Below are 15831 nucleotides of genomic sequence, written 5' to 3'. Positions count from 1 at the left end.
CACTCAGGCGGACACTCCTCTGTAGAAGGAAACATGGAGAGTGTGAGGTAATCAGTGCACAACATCACTTTGTATTTCAGGCTGTTTTTATATAGAACTTCAGCACCAATGTAAAAGTTCTGGTTTTAGGAAGATGAAGAACATTTTCAGGAAGGATGCCGTCTGCAAGCAGAGCTGCTTGAACCTCAGCGCTGAGGTCCAGACTACTTCCTGTGAAGCCACGTGATGTAAATCTGCTGCTGTAACTTCACAGTTTACTGAAGCTAAATGCAACGTTACCATATAATCTGTTTTCAACAAAGGTTTCACTCCGTCCGGTGTTGATGGAATGATTCAGGCCGTACTCGTCAGGCTTCCCGTCGACCACACGCATTTCAGTCACAAACCCCGTGACTGACAACAAGGGAAACAGCAGAAGAAAAGATGTGAAAAATACTGGATGATGATGATGGAGGATTAACCGCGGTGGCTAAACTGTTTCCTGTCTTTGTGGGCGTACTCACAGGGAAGTTTCCAGGCACGTCAGTCATGGTGGCTAAAGTCTCCATTTTCCAACATGTATCGCTACAGGTGCAAAGACACAACATTAATCATCAGTGTAAATATTTTAATGCTGTCCAAACGGTGTTTGCTTTGTCTGTCCTCTCGCACTCACAGAGGAAACGAGGACGCCACCTTCAACCCATCTTCAGTTGGCTCAACCATGGCCGGACTTCCTGTTGGCTTTGTGACAGCAAACCACTTGAAATGAGAGCAAACTGCAGTCAAGCACCACTTACAGCAACCTGTGGACACGCAAATGGAAAGCACTGAGAATCATACAGAAGCATAAGAGCTGTTTATTGTAACACGTGTGTGTGTGTGTGTGTGTGTGTGTGTGTGTGTGTGTGTGTGTGTGTGTGTGTGTGTGTGTGTGTGTGCACGTTAATAACACACTGATGTATGTTAGTTTGATTTATGCTATATCTGAGAAAACAATTGCAGAATTTTACATCAACGTTTCCAAAGCTGATGTTTTGTTGTTCACTCTGTTTTATATTCATATAGTTTGTTGTTTTTAAATCAGTGGACAAAATAAATATTATCACACAAAATCCAGGGTGAAACATAACCAAATAACCTAAATGGTGAAGTCATTATAGAAGTACATGTTGCAAAGGTCGGCCTCCTGTATAGACTGCTAAACTGTCTGGGGGGGCCCTGCCTGTCCTCGTTGGATAAGCTCCACCCCTTTTCCATAAGACGGAGACATTTGTATGAAAATAGATGGGCAGTAAAATAAAAAATAAAAAATATTATGGATGACTCTGTAAATCAAAGTCCGCCTGAGGCAGAAGCAGAAACCATGAGGAGCACAGCACCACTCCCAGAAGGGCACGAAGTGAAGCCATAGCTGCTGAAGAGTGAAGACGTGATGATGGAGGAGATCACAGATGAAGATCTGCTGCCTGCTGACTCTTTATATAGAAGAGTGAGACTATCTCCCCACCAGCAGCTGCACTTATACAAACCCCAGGTGCTGGGATGGCTTTGAACATGTGACATTTTCTGCAAACACATGGACAGTTTCATAAGCACAAAGATTATTCCTGCAGCGGCAGAATCGTATCCACTGTGTGAGAGGTGAACGTCAGACAGTTCTTAGAAAATGTAGTTTCTCTTTAAGCTTTTAACATCTTTTACCCCCATTTGTCTAAAACTACTTGACAGCCCTTCATGTCAGAGGTTTATTACCTGTGCAGGATGGAGCACATGGTCTCAGTCAGGCTGGACACGATCACTCCTACAGGAAGTAAATGTGATTTTATTTCACCTGTGAAATGATGAAAAACAGCAGAATAGCTCACGCTAACAAACGGGTGTTGAAATGTTTCATTTTCTGCTGTTTCACAGGTCAAAAAGGGCGTCGAACCAAACTGAAGCTGAGCTGCTGCTGCTGTTGTAGTGCAGCATCTGCTGTGTGCTTCATCAGAGAACCTTCTGTACACAGCAGACAGAGGCTGCTGCCACTGAAGTCCATCTGCTAGAGAGCTTTAAACACTGGTTATTGAAGTGGCTTTGATGATACTGATACACAGTCTTTGCTGCTGTCACAGGACAGGGATCCACCAGGGAGTAGTTGTCAGGATAAAGAGCCTTCGCTTCTCTAAATATAAACTGGATACTTGTAGGAAACTTTGGGAAGCAGCATTTTTCCTCATATCGTCTAAACTGAAGTTAGCTCAGGTGCTTCTTCCATACTTGCTCTGCAGAAAGCCAAAGAGTTTGGAGCTCTGCAAACATTTGCAGCACAGCTGGATGTTTGTAACTTTGCTCACCTCTGTATCATCCCTCAGATTCTTTCTGCACAGCTTTGAAACCATGACAGCACGAGTGATGCTGAGGAGACGTCCAGTTTAAACTTCTACTTTTTGTTTTTAAGTCATTAATGCCCGAGCCCCTCCTCACCTGTCTGAGCTCCTCTCTGCCTATGCTCCAGGACAAACCACGAGGTCCAGCTCAAAACTAATGCTGTCCATCCCACGGACTAACCTCACATCCCGTGGTGATAGATCCATCTCTGTGGCAGGTCCCAGACTCTGGAATAGTCTCCCCTTAAATATTAGATCTGCACAAACACTTGAGCAATTTAAATCTTTACTAAAGACACATTTCTATGTCCTGGTATTTAACACACTATGACCCAAGCATTCTGGTCTTATTTGAATTAGTTTAGTTATTGTTTTAACTCTTTTACTGTCCTATTATTGTTTTTTACTGTTATTATTGTGTTACATTGTTGCTTTTAATACCATTTTTATATTGTTAAGCACTTTGTGCAGCATCGGCTGTTTGAAATGTGCTATAGAAATAAATTTGACCTTGAAACCAAATCTCCTTAGGAAGCGATTTTATTTAATTTATTTATTTAGGACCGTGCATGTTAATGAACATAAATGTAAAAAGAAAAATTACATGAATGTAAACATGCCAGATTATAGCCAAAGGCTAATTTCCATCTTTAATGAGGCCGTGTATTAAGTTTCACACAGCATGGGTGGAACAGCTACTAACCATCACTGCAAGCTCGACAGCAGGAGCCGTCTTCCTGTCGCAGTATACCCCAAACAGCTAATTATTGGACCGCAGAGAAATGGGACGGGTGTTGGTGCCATGAGGGAAAACCGTCGTTCTCCTCGCTCCTCCCTTTGCCTCCTGCTTGCTCCTGCCGACCCCGCTGGTCTCCGTTTTCCCCGACACTGATTAAACCCCTCCTCTTCCCTAACAACGTTAGGCCCCTTTGATCTCCAGCACTTAAAACCAGCAGCTACCATTGTGCCATCCAAAACATCTCTGTGGTTGCTATGGTTATTCACTTAGATACAATTACTATAGCAACAGTGTTTCTGAGGGCTGGGGAGGAAGTGGCTCAGCAGGGATCCAGGTGGAGACACATGAAAGACACAGGCTGCATATAAACGGTGGATCGGTGAGGGCGGGCCCTCCTCGCCAGCCTCGCCATCGATACGATTTCTCTTTATGTAAATACGTGACACAGATATGTATGTTGAAGAAAGACAGAACATCCTTTCACACGATCCTCTGACACACTCGTCTCTACAATTGGATGTGAAACAGACTTGAAAGGAAAGAAGTCGTGTCAGGTATTAACAGATATATCAAACACATTATCTTCATATGCAGGGGTTAAGACTCTGTCATCAAACACCTTTACAGAGAAAAGTAGCCCAGTGTGTGAGATGATAGCTACAGTGAGTGACAGCTTAGCAAAAATCCTGAAAGTTGGACACTTAATGTCAGCTTTGTCAGCCACACTGCAGAGCTCACAGAAGGCCCACAGCTCTGATGACTCAGTGGATGGAATAAAGCCCTCCAATGTGAACTGCACAGTAGGGCTGCCACGATTAGTCGACTAGTCACGATTATGTCGACTATTAAAATCGTCGACGACTAATTTAATAGTCGACGCATCGTTTGAAGCTTTGTAAGATCACAAAGGACGCAGGAATGAGTAGTAGGATTTAAGAGTGTAATAACGGACTGAAACAGAAGATGGCAGCACTGCATGTACAAAGGATGCCAGCTGCCGTTAAACCCCGAAGAAGAAGAAGTAGCTGTGTCCCAGAATTCATAGCGCAGCTGTCAACAATGGCGGCAGCTAGTTAGTTTTAACTTTACTCTTATTATTCTTTCTGGGTCACAAAATAAACGTTTAACATATTTTCAGGTAAGAATGTAGCTGTGTAAACCTCAAATATCTGCTCAGTTTATCAGGACACCACATATTTTCAAAAGCGCTCCGACGTTTTCGGAGACGTTTGTTACCCACTAGCTCGATAGCTAGCCGGGGGCAAGGCTCACTAGAGCCGTGAGAACACCGGACTCCCAGCAAATCGTTTTCAAACCCACCACCGTCTTTCGCTACTCAGGTTAAACATATATATAAGTCACTTAGATAACTTACAAATGTTATTGTTTGGCTTTCTTTAGTATTTTATTTGTTCCTGAGTAAATCGGTTTGGCTGAGATTAAAGTTATAGTTTTTGCACAGCTAAAACTGTCAAGCAGACAGCTGATTATCAGAAGTGTGAGACGCTGGAGAATATACTCCGGTGTCCTGTTATATTTTAGAAAGCAAGGAGTTTATTAAACTTCACCGAAACAATCTGCAAATTTCATTAAAAATTAATAAACTACCATCTTGTCTTTATTTTTAGTTAGCACAAACACTTAAAGCTGTAAGCTAATGATAGTTATATAAGACCAGATGCTGCTGGTGCAATAAGCTGTACGTCCAATGGATGATGATCTGATTAGTCGACTATCAAAATAATCGTTTGTGGCAGCCCTACTGCACAGTGGTGTCATCATCACGTGTCCTTCATCTTCTCTGGGATGGATCAATAGATGGCTGATCCAGCCCCGTGTCATGAGGCAGCGCTGCCTGGTTGGCAGAATCTGACCCCAGATCAGCTATATACCATGTACAGTGTTCAATCAACCTTTCACTGGGCATGTGTATAAGGTCACAGCTGTCAGTGTGCTGGATATTTGCAGTGTTTTCAAATGTATTCCACTAGAGATTACAGATTACATGCCCCAAAATGTATTCTGTAACGTTACTCAATGAGAGTAATGTATTCTGAATACTTTGGATTACTTAATATATTATCATGCTGTTTACAACTACATGAATGTACTGTTGCTGTGATTTATTACTGTTACTGAAGGTCAGCGGCTCCGAACCGTAGTAAAGGGACCTCTGACTAACACGTCGGGTTCGTGTCGGGCTCGTAGCTGAAAACGAGCTTTACTTTGTTGTCTGGGTCAACTTTGCTAGCAGAGACAGAGAGGCGTTGAAAGGCTGCTCCAACAGAACTTATTGTCAAAGGAGCAGAACAGACTCAAACCTTCTGTTCTTGGAACTGAAGAAGCTTCTCGGATGAGAGGTGAAACGTCTTCAAGCAACTTAAAGAAGTCCAGACGCTTTTCTTTGCAAGCTCCTCAGACTACGATGACCTGGATGACTGAGAACCTTCACAGACAACAGAACTTATTGTTTTCGGAGGAAAACAGGAACACGGTGTACGGTCGAGTCTTAACAGCTTACAGCTGGGCTCGTCAGGCTCTCTTCTTGCAGTGGTTATTATTATATTTACATGCTTCCAGCTCCCGTTTCTGCTCGGTGACAGCTCGTGCTTTTCCTTTCTCTCCCTCCCTCGCTCACAGACACATCACGGGTACAGCAGTCCATTCTCCCTGCAGCACGGACTACACTGCCCATGATGCTACATTCTGCCTGTTAGCTTAGCACAACAACAAAAAGGCCTCTCTCACCCAGGAAACACGCAGCGTGTCACCCTGTAACCATGGCAACCACAACGCTGCCGCCTGGAACAACAGAACATGTCAAACAAACCCAAACAGTCCTGACCCGCCACAATATGAAACAGGAAAGTACCGCCGTGTAATCCATTTACTTCAACAAAGTAACTGTATTCTAAATACCACCTGTTTAAACGGGAACTGTAACAGAATACAGTTACTCGTACGTGTACTCCGTTACTCCCCAACACTGGATATTTGTCATATAATTGAAATATCATTAAACTCACTACTCGTACTCATAAATATGGTCCGTGCACAAAGCAGCGTCGTCTCTTTCTAACCATCCCTGCTCCAACAAACACGAGGTTGTTTCCATCGCTGCTGCTGTTCCATGTTGTTCAGCTCTTATTGTTACTGTAAGTCTCGTGTTTCTTATTTGTGTGAGGCTTTGCTCCTGCCCGTCACTCTGCTGCTGTTACATGTTGTTCAGCTGTTATTGTTACTGTAAGTCTCGTGTTTCTTATTTGTGTGAGGCTTTGCTCCTGCCCGTCACTCTGCTGCTGTTACATGTTGTTCAGCTCTTATTGTTACTGTAAGTCTCGTAGTTCTTATTTGTGTGAGGCTTTGCTCCTGCCCGTCACTCTGCTGCTGTTCCATGTTGTTCAGCTCTTATTGTTACTGTAAGTCTCGTGTTTCTTATTTGTGTGAGGCTTTGCTCCTGCCCGTCACTCTGCTGCTGTTACATGTTGTTCAGCTCTTATTGTTACTGTAAGTCTCGTGTTCCTCCTCCCTCCCCTCCCTCTCATAAAATATTGAGAGAGCCTGGCACTAGGCCAGACGCCCCCCTCCCTCTCTGCCAGGCAGACGGCCAGCTGACGGAGCATGTGGCTGTGGGAGGGGCACGAAGGGCGGCTCGGCTGAGGAGATATTTGTGGTGGCTGTTACAGAACTGCGCTACAACGCTGACATATTTGTCTCCGTGTTGTGGGTGCAGGCAGAGTTATGGCTGGATGGTGTTTATAGTGAACAGGCTCCCCTGTTATTAAAGCAGAATCGTGTTTCTCATTTAAAGTGGCACATTTCTGAAATGTACAGTAACCATGAACATATTCGTTCTCTAAATGAACGCCACGAGTTGTTCCCACATCGAGCTGCTCTACTCTGAACTCATTCACACGAGCACTTTCTGCTCGAGTGCTTCCTCTGTTCACAGCCACACTCACGGATGCGCTGGAGAACAGCTCGGGTAAGAAGTGTGAACAACATGCTGGCATTTCATTCTACCTGCAGTGGTCAAATCAAGGCAGTGGTCAAATCTAGCTTCTTTCAGCTCAGGCAGCTGCAAAAACAAAGCCAATTCTTTCACGGCAGCACTTTGATCCACGCCTTTGTCAGCACTCGGCTGCATTACTGTGATGACCTTTATGTTGGAGCTGTGGGCGTCTCCACAGTGGGCCTGGGAAACTTTGAAAAGATGTTTTCTTCTTTCGGCCATAAAATCCAGATCTTGGTTTCCTCTTTGTGAGCACAACAGAGACTCCCCTTGTCTCTTACACAGCCCCCCTTTGGCTTTCATGCACACACACCCACTCAGGGAATAAAGTCACTGCAGCCATTTAGCTGCTTCTCAGCACTCGCTGCATAACCTGAGGTTGGTCAGCCGGTCGACTCGTCGTGCATAGTGACAAATGAGGGATTTCAAATATTTCCAAAGCGATGCATCAGGTTTCTTTGCAGATGAAGTGAGACGTGGATGTTTCACAGCACCAATGAAGATTGTGTTTAAGTGCAGCCGGGCGCACGCTCCCCCAGCGACGCCAGCTTCTTCTCACCGTGCAAACACTTTGATTTGAAATAGATTACAGCCGTGAGTGTTTGACTGTGATGGACTGGTGATGTGATCAGGGTCGCAGGTTTCCACCCGCCTCGTCTCTTTGCATGCAGTGAAGGAAACTATGCAAACTATGCAAGGTGTGCAGTAACAGGTCTGAACAAACCAGCAGCAAATAACTTCCAGTCTCCACAGGTTCAGTGCAGCTGGTGTAACAAACGTTTGGTTACAACATATTAATGTTCGCACACTGCTGTAAAAACAGTTTTATTAAAATGAACGTGCACTTTTGTAGAAGCTCGTGGTGAACGCTCCACTGCCTTTGTTTTATTGTTACTATTATGTTGTGATGGGTTGAACAGGATGACTTGAGTTTGAGACGTGTGCGATGTGACAGAATAGACAGATGGAAGCCTTCATGTTGGATCAGAACGACGTCGGGCTTGTTGGTCTGCTGTGGTTTGATCAGAAGACTTCCTCAGATCAGCACCGTGGCCCTCCTCTTCCTCTCCCCCATCTGCTTCTTCTAGCAGCTTCCAACACACTGAGGTCTCTGACAGTGAGAGTGACTCCAGTGTTCCTGTAACTTTGAAGCAGAGGTTCAAGACAGATTTGATCTTTCCTTTCCTTCTGTTTGGGATTGAAGTGATGTAATATCAGGGGGGGCAGGGGGGGCTATGATGTCCTGTCATTCTCATGTAAATCTGTGTTGGGAACATTAATGTTTAGTAAATGTGAAGTTAGCAGAGCAGTTTTGGTCTGAATCACTGACGTCTTTCTTAAATACTGCAGGAACAGTTAGGAGTGTAACTGTAATCTGTAACTGTAGTTTGGCTGAGCTGGAGTCTTTGGGTTCATCATGTCGTTGGATGCTCACCTCCTGCAGCTGCTGGCTGCTCTCCCAGATGAGACATGATATCTGTATGTCCTTTATAATAACCTTAATTCACCTCGCACACACACAATGAGCTGTCTAATCAGCTGACCGGAGCAGGTGCTGTGTGTGAGAGCGATGTTGGGGTTGTGAGGGCCCAAAGAGCTGGATCTCAGCCCCTGTGGAGGACAGAGGGGGTATGGACGTCGCGTGCGTGGAAACCACTCCTCAGCTACTAGCTGCAGATGTGCAGACCACACATGGAACATGCAGCACCTTAAACCAACTTTTCCTCTGGAGTTAAACACTCTCCCTGTCTGTTCACATACAGGTCTGTGTCCTCTGTACAAACCGCCGGTGACCGTAGCAAACTGGCAACCAGAGTAATGGTAAATGGTAAATGCACTGGTTCTTATACAGCACTCTTCTACCCTCCCTAAGCACTAAACCAGTTCCAGAGCATCTAATAAAAGCACTGGCAGCAACAGGGGCCAGTATCCCGCCCAAGGTGACTTTGGCACGCAGACTGGAGCAGCCGGGGATCGAACTACCGACTGACGTCCTGAGCCACAGTCGCCTCTTTTCCAGTAGAACATAACTGCCTCAGCTCAACTTGACTCTACTCGACTCTACTTGACTCTGTTTCTCAGTTACAGTTGAGCACCACCTCAGTGTGGGTGGGGCTGTTACAGCAACACAACCTGAAAGTCCCGTGACGCTAACACAACAAGCGATGACATCCCGGTGATGGAACATCTGCACCCCGTCACTGGACTTCCTGTGTAGCCGTTTCCCTCGTTGCCAGGCAGGTTTGAGTCTTGAAGGGTTCGCTCTCATAACTGATCCAGTGATGTCACTTCCTGGCCATCAGCGGCATGTATCTGGGACACAAACTGGGCTTGGAACTGGGTGAGAGATGAAACTCTGAGGACCTGCACAGACTTGCTGCCTCGCTCTTTGTGAGGAACGTCCTTCAGGAGTATGAAAGGGAAACTAGCAGTTTATTGAAACCAGCTCCGCTTCAACCTCAGATGCACACAAAGTAGACTCGTTCCCCAAGAGTTTGCACTTTGGATCCCAGGTATCGAACCAGCAACCCTCTGATTAGCAGATGAGCCAGTCGGGCTACAGCTACCCTACGTGTGTGTGTGTGTTGCCTTTTCATTCACATAATCCATCTTATCTCTAATGAAAAAGCCAAATGAAATCCTCAGATTTGCCCCTCAGGTTCCCACAGTGTTCAGGTCACACCAGGCCACAGTCCCACATTTGAGCCACGACTGTGGGTCACACAGAGGACAGAGCATGTCCTTTAGCCTTCTTTGTTTTTGGATTGTGTGCCACAGAGTCTCCCTGAAGATGATTTTGGCACGTTTGCTGAGATTGTTTGAAAAACAAGCTGAAGAACACGTCCACGATGTCACAGCAGCTGTGGGCCTCGATGGAGCCCACGTTTGTCCTGGAGGCGTCCTCTGTGGAGTGAGGCCGGCTCACATGGTTCAGTCTGAACAGGGTGAAGCTCCAGCTTTGACCTCATTAACTTCCAGTAGTGGAAAAGCAGCTGTAGCTGCATTTTTCATCACTATTAATGGGATGCTGCTGGGACCTGCTGTTAGTGGGAGCTCAAAGCCTGAGGCCATCATTAAGATCTGTGTGGGTCTGTGTGGGTCTGTGTGTGTGTGTGGGTCTGTGTGGGTCTGTGTGGGTCTGTGTGTGTGTGGGACACTCACTGAGTAGTAGTCGACTGACCGACCCAAACACGGTGACTTCATATCACAGGAAATATTCAGCTCAGGCTTCTGTCTGACGCTTTGCTGTCTCACATTTAAATCACAAAGGTTGTTTCTACAAACACCCACTCATCTATCGTCCTCTTTCACACCGGTCACAGACCCACTGCTGAACTCACAATATCATTTATTTTCCTTGTGTTTGATTGGTGGTACAGTTGTTTTATTTTGTGTGTTTGTTACACAGGAAAGCTGTTATTGATCAGTTTGAGAGTAAAACAGAAACTGTGAGTGTAAATGTGGAGATTACAGTCGTTTCATGCTGTAACCTACAAAATGCTTTGTGCAGACGAGTCAGTGAAATCAATCAATCATCGTGATTTCTTTAGCTCATGAACACAGTGTGGGGTCAGTGTTAACAACATGGTGCAGAAAGGAAACACAAGCGTGGAGTCGGTGGGATTGTGCAAACGGTGGCTCGTGCATCAATCAGCTCCAGCTGTGATGCATCTCTTTGATTAGTGGGAGCAGCAAACTCCATCCAGACAGCTTCCTTTGTTTTTTTCACTTGACTGATCGATCAGCGCACAGCTCCGTTTAGCACACACGCCATCTTTAACGACGGCGTGGAGTCTGTGCCCTGTTCCTCCCACACACGAGTGTTCGTTCATGTTCGGCCTTGTGTCTGAGCGTTTCCTCTCGGTGTGTCTGTAACGAGGAAGCCACGGGCAGGTCGCACACAAACGTGTGGCTGCCGAGTGTGCGAGTGTGGCAACGTGTGGCAACTATTCTGGTTTGCCAGCGACGTTTCCAGATAAACACTGGTGGCAGCTGCTGCCATGGCAACACCATTGTGCTCCCTCCCTCCCTCGCTCGTCTCCCCTCCCTCTCCCCAACCACTCCTCTCTCTCATGCTCCGCCGGCTCAGAGAGCGAGGACCAGAGAGGAGAGAGGTCAGCTCGATTCAGAGGACAGAAAGAAGAAAGGAATAACCCGGAGTGGACGGGGACAGGATGAGCGAGGACAGCCACTCCCACTACAGGCTGGACCCCAGCGATCGCCTCAACGGGCTGGGACAGAGGAGGAAGAGACCCAAGAAGGTAAACGAATAGATGGAGCGCCACGTGGTGCAAAGTGTGTAAGGATGGAGCACCCCACCCTGCAAAAAGAGAAAGGAGGTGGGGTTAGGTGAGGTTTGTTTATGTGCAGACGAGCGTCCACATGATGTTAGGAGCACCGAACCATCTCTCACCCCGTCGTCTCCTGTGGAGTGTGTGGCTGCTCCCCCACAGCAGCTGTATCCTCTCTCATATCCTCCGTCTCCTGGTGTTGTGTTGCTCCACAGTGAGTCGTAGTAGGAGGCTCACATGCTGTCAGGGTGGGTCCCTGCTCGCCCTTTGTGTGCCTGTCGTTGGGGGTTTTGCTGTTTGCAGCTATCAGGAGGTTTGTGTTGTAGCCTGATGTGAGAAGTGTTGTTATTATCATCATTTTTAACATTTCTGCACCGCTACAATAAACAGACACACACCCATCAGCCTGTTTACAGATCTATACGCCCATAAAGACGTGAAACACACATTGCACAAATCTACTATAACGTGTTCATATGTGTTATAAAATAAAGAGGTAAAGTATTAGCTGTTCAGGTTGATTCATAAATATGACCTCAGCACGTGAAATCCTTCTGCTGACATCCCTAAAAGCTCGTCAGACCAACGAAGCCGTACAACACAAATAACCAGACCAAACCAGGGTTGTGCGTCTGTTGTTGAGAACATTGTCAGTAAACCACAGTGACGTCCTACAGAGGACTCGTGTTGTCATTATTTTTGTGTATGTCGTGTGAGCTGAGAGCTGTAACCAAAGGTAGTGAGCGCGTCGGCCTTTAACGTCGCGGCTGGTTGTGCGATCGTGTCGCCGCTGAACTCGTGAGAGTTTGTCTCAGGGATCTTTACATTTGAAGTCAGGTGAACATCCAGTGAACTAACAGAACATTCAGGAGCATTTACTCTCATGAATGTCAGACAAACTGAGGTTTGTGTGTCAGTTAGATTCTTTAAGTCATTAAAGTGTCTCTGTTAGCAAAAGCATCTGTTTCCTCCACTTCTGCAGAACTGCGTGACCTGTAGCATCATTGCAGGAAGTATCCTGTGACAATGAGTGACTGCACATCATCATTATCAACACATAAACCTGTGGTCTGGACCTGCACTTCTTATTTTTACTGTCTGGTTTTGTGTAAAGCAGCACTTCAGTAAGCACCTGTGAAGCACACAGTCATAGTCGAGTAATGAAGCGATCCATATGTGAAACATATTCCACGTCTACAGGATAGTGGAGGTTACATGGGTCAACTTGGCAAACTGTACCAGCACATGTGATCACACTGATAGCAGAACACAGGTATGTGAGTCTCTACGACGAGGTCAGAAACCAGTAACAAATGTTTCATGTGATTCGTTTTTCTCCAGTTTGTCTGCAGTGAACCTTAAATACTCACTGAACCAGCTGTTTCCTGATGTGGTGACGTGTGTCGGTGATGAAGCCAACACTCTGTCCAGTGTTGGGCAAGTTACTTGAAAACAGTAATCAGTAACTAATTACTTCCCAAAAAAAGTAATCCTGTTACTTTACTGATTACTTATTTTCAAAAGTAATTAGTTACTTAGTTACTTTTTAAAAACACGATTTCCAACCTGAGTAGGTGATAAAGCGATAGAACTTTCAGCCCAATTCTACTTTTTCTGCATAATCCATCATATAAAATGTAATCAAATGGAAAAGTCTCTTTTTAAAACTTGTTTTATTAGTTTTAATCTTTTAACTTTATGCATCAAGCAAACATTTAATTATCTGCAACATTCTCTGACTGGAAGAAATTAGTTTAACATTTAAACCTATTTTCTGCACATTCCAGCTCATAAAATAAAATATTTTGTGTGTTTACACTCAGTCTTTCAAATAGATGCAAGTAAAACACAGCAGAAAATAAATAAAGTCAAAGACTCAGCGGTCCTGTTGCTCTATTTTCACCTGTAAAGCAGGAGTGAGGCAGGCGGAGGTTTACCCTGGTGCAGGTGTGCCGCGGTCAGTGGAAGAATCCGCGAGTTTCTCTGTGAGTTTCCCATTACGTCGTAGCTACTCGGTGCTTGTTGGAAGTTTAGGGGTTGTTGAAGTCCATAATGGAGTAAAAAGTTGTGGTTAAAAGTTACCCAATATATTATTCAATTTATTTCAAATATGTAAATGTATAAACAAGGGTAAAAGAAGTCCCATTAAGAGACGTAATGTAACACAGGCTAAAATAGTTAAAAGAGTTCATGACTATGTTCAACCGGATAATAATCCTTAATGTGACTACAACCTGTGTAACATTCAATCTGTGATCTACTTGTCGAGCCTGGGAAATAATCCATGTGATTTAGTGATCATGATTGATTAGTTATGCCTGCTGTTGCCGGAAGGGGGAGCTCTGGCCACGATGCCTCATTCGCAATGAAGCTGCTGAAAGAGAAGCATCGTGTCTGAGCGTCGTCATTGACTTATCCCCTTTTCAGGTAATAATTGTGCAATTCTGCTGTTGGACTTTACAAATATGTATGTTGAGTTGTACTGACCGTGTTTCCAAATGTACCAAGAGGTTACTAGGAATACTTAGATGACCTGTGTTAACTGTGATGTTAGGATAAGCTATAAGCAGCAAGCTAAGCTAAGCGCTCTGTTGGTGGCTAGCATGAAGCATTATCGTGCCAGACTGTGTATGAAACATACATTGTGTGCATTTTGCATTTGATCTGGACGAAGAACATGTTTATTTTGTATGAAGAGACAAATGCCTATTAGTGTTTTTATATGAATATTTTGTTTATTTTCTGTACATTTCAGTTTAATGATCTAAGTTTGTCTATTGATTCATAACCTGTTTTTGTAAATTCTTACATTCAATTTAATCTGTAACTTATAGAAAAGGAAAGAAAACAGTCTTGAGGTATATTGTCTTACTAACAGAGACTGTACATCGTTGTTAGGATGTTTAATACTTTTGTATGTATGTTTATATTTCTGAATCATTCGCAATGAAGCTGCTGAAAGAGAAGCATCGTGTCTGAGCGTCGTCATTGACTTATCCCCTTTTCAGGGTGTAACATTTTGGAGGCACCGCTGGGATGGATGTGATGAGGGCCCGCTGTCCCAGATAGACGCCCCAGTCATCATTCAACCCCTCACATCAAATACCACGGTGGGAGATACAGTGTGCTGGTTTCGACAGTTACACAGAGGGACCTGCATGCAACCTGAGGTTAACTACTGGTGCCAGGGAAGCTGCACTGACTCTTCTGCAAAGAGGTCTTACATCACACTAATCTTTTCCACAAGCCACAGACTGAAATGGAGTCTTCAGGGCTAGAGGACCTGAAGTTAGAAGTTGCTGGTACATTGTATACAGTGACAAGAGACATTTTGATCGAAGTTTGTGATTTCCTAAATATTGCTGGTTCAAAACTTGAAAGGGTATCGGGTAAAAGTCGTTCCTCTCTCATTTCCTATATAATACAGCACTTAGAAAGAGAGGAGCTGGATGAGCTTGAAGATGAGGGAATGTCTGAGCTACTGATTTTGAAAGACAAAATTTTGGAGTTGCAACAGGCTGCTCAGAACGGTACATCGGGACACAAAACCTCAGATACTAACCAGACAGATGAGGTGCAGGAACAGGTTGGTGAGGCCTCAGAAGAAGAACAACTGATAAAGGAAATAGAGGCGCTTCAGTTGGCTCTTGCATTATCACGACAGAACAAGGCGAAGCAACCTAGTACAGCCAAACTGTCGATGAGTGTGGGGGACAATAGTGCTAAACAAACCCCTCCACCTTTTCTGACACTACCGTGGGGCAGAGAATTCAAAATAGCAGGTCAGATTGGTGAGCCTGGCCAAAAGGATAAACTAACTTTTTCCAGCCTAGCTCATCAGATTGAACAAGGCATCAGCAAAGGAGTCCCTGAAATAGAAATAGTTGAGGCAGTAATTAGGGCAATAGCACCAGGCTTACAATTGCGTAGCTACCTAGAGGGCAAAACCAACCTTACGTTGCCTACCCTGAGGAGGATTCTAAGGTCCCACTACCAAGAACGAGGGGCAACAGAACTTTACAAACAACTCACGTCAGAGGTCCAAAGCATTAAAGAAACCCCACAAACTTTCTTAATCCGTGCCCTAGACTTAAGACAGAAAATTCTGTTTGCATCGCAAGAAGCTGAATCTGGCTTAAGATATGACCCTGTGCTTGTACAGAGCATGTTCCTTCATACAGTTCTGACAGGCCTGCAAAATGATAACATTAAGAGTGACCTCCAGCCCTACCTACAGGAAACCACAACCAGTGATGAGCTCCTCCTTGAGAAACTCAATGTTGCCTGTGCAAATGAAGCAGAGAGACAAAATAAAAAGAAGTTACTCTCTCAGCAGCGGCCAACCACTGTGCATTCACTTCAGTCTGACACCCCTGCAGATAAAAAAGGGAAAAACCTAAAACCTGAATCCATCAGCAAAGCTCAGCCTGACCTACT

At 44.9% G+C, this 15831-nt stretch overlaps 1 long non-coding RNA gene across 1 annotated transcript; it reads right to left on the bottom strand.

The window, feature by feature from the left end:
• Positions 1-10434: 10434 nt before the first annotated feature.
• On the bottom strand, positions 10435-11637 carry LOC146679789 (uncharacterized). The gene is made up of 2 exons (XR_014918522.1): positions 11517-11637; positions 10435-11423 (listed from the first exon to the last, which is right to left on the bottom strand). It is a non-coding gene; the product is annotated as an uncharacterized LOC146679789 (long non-coding RNA).
• Positions 11638-15831: the final 4194 nt, after the last annotated feature.

This window comes from Copadichromis virginalis, unplaced genomic scaffold (assembly GCF_057382275.1).
Source record: "Copadichromis virginalis isolate Kocher_CV1m ecotype Utaka unplaced genomic scaffold, C_Virginalis_male_GT1.1 unmapped_scaffold_1, whole genome shotgun sequence".
Taxonomy (NCBI): Eukaryota; Metazoa; Chordata; class Actinopteri; order Cichliformes; family Cichlidae; genus Copadichromis; species Copadichromis virginalis.
The sequence above is the reverse complement of the archived record's forward strand: the minus strand, read 5'-3'. Positions and strand labels throughout refer to the sequence as shown.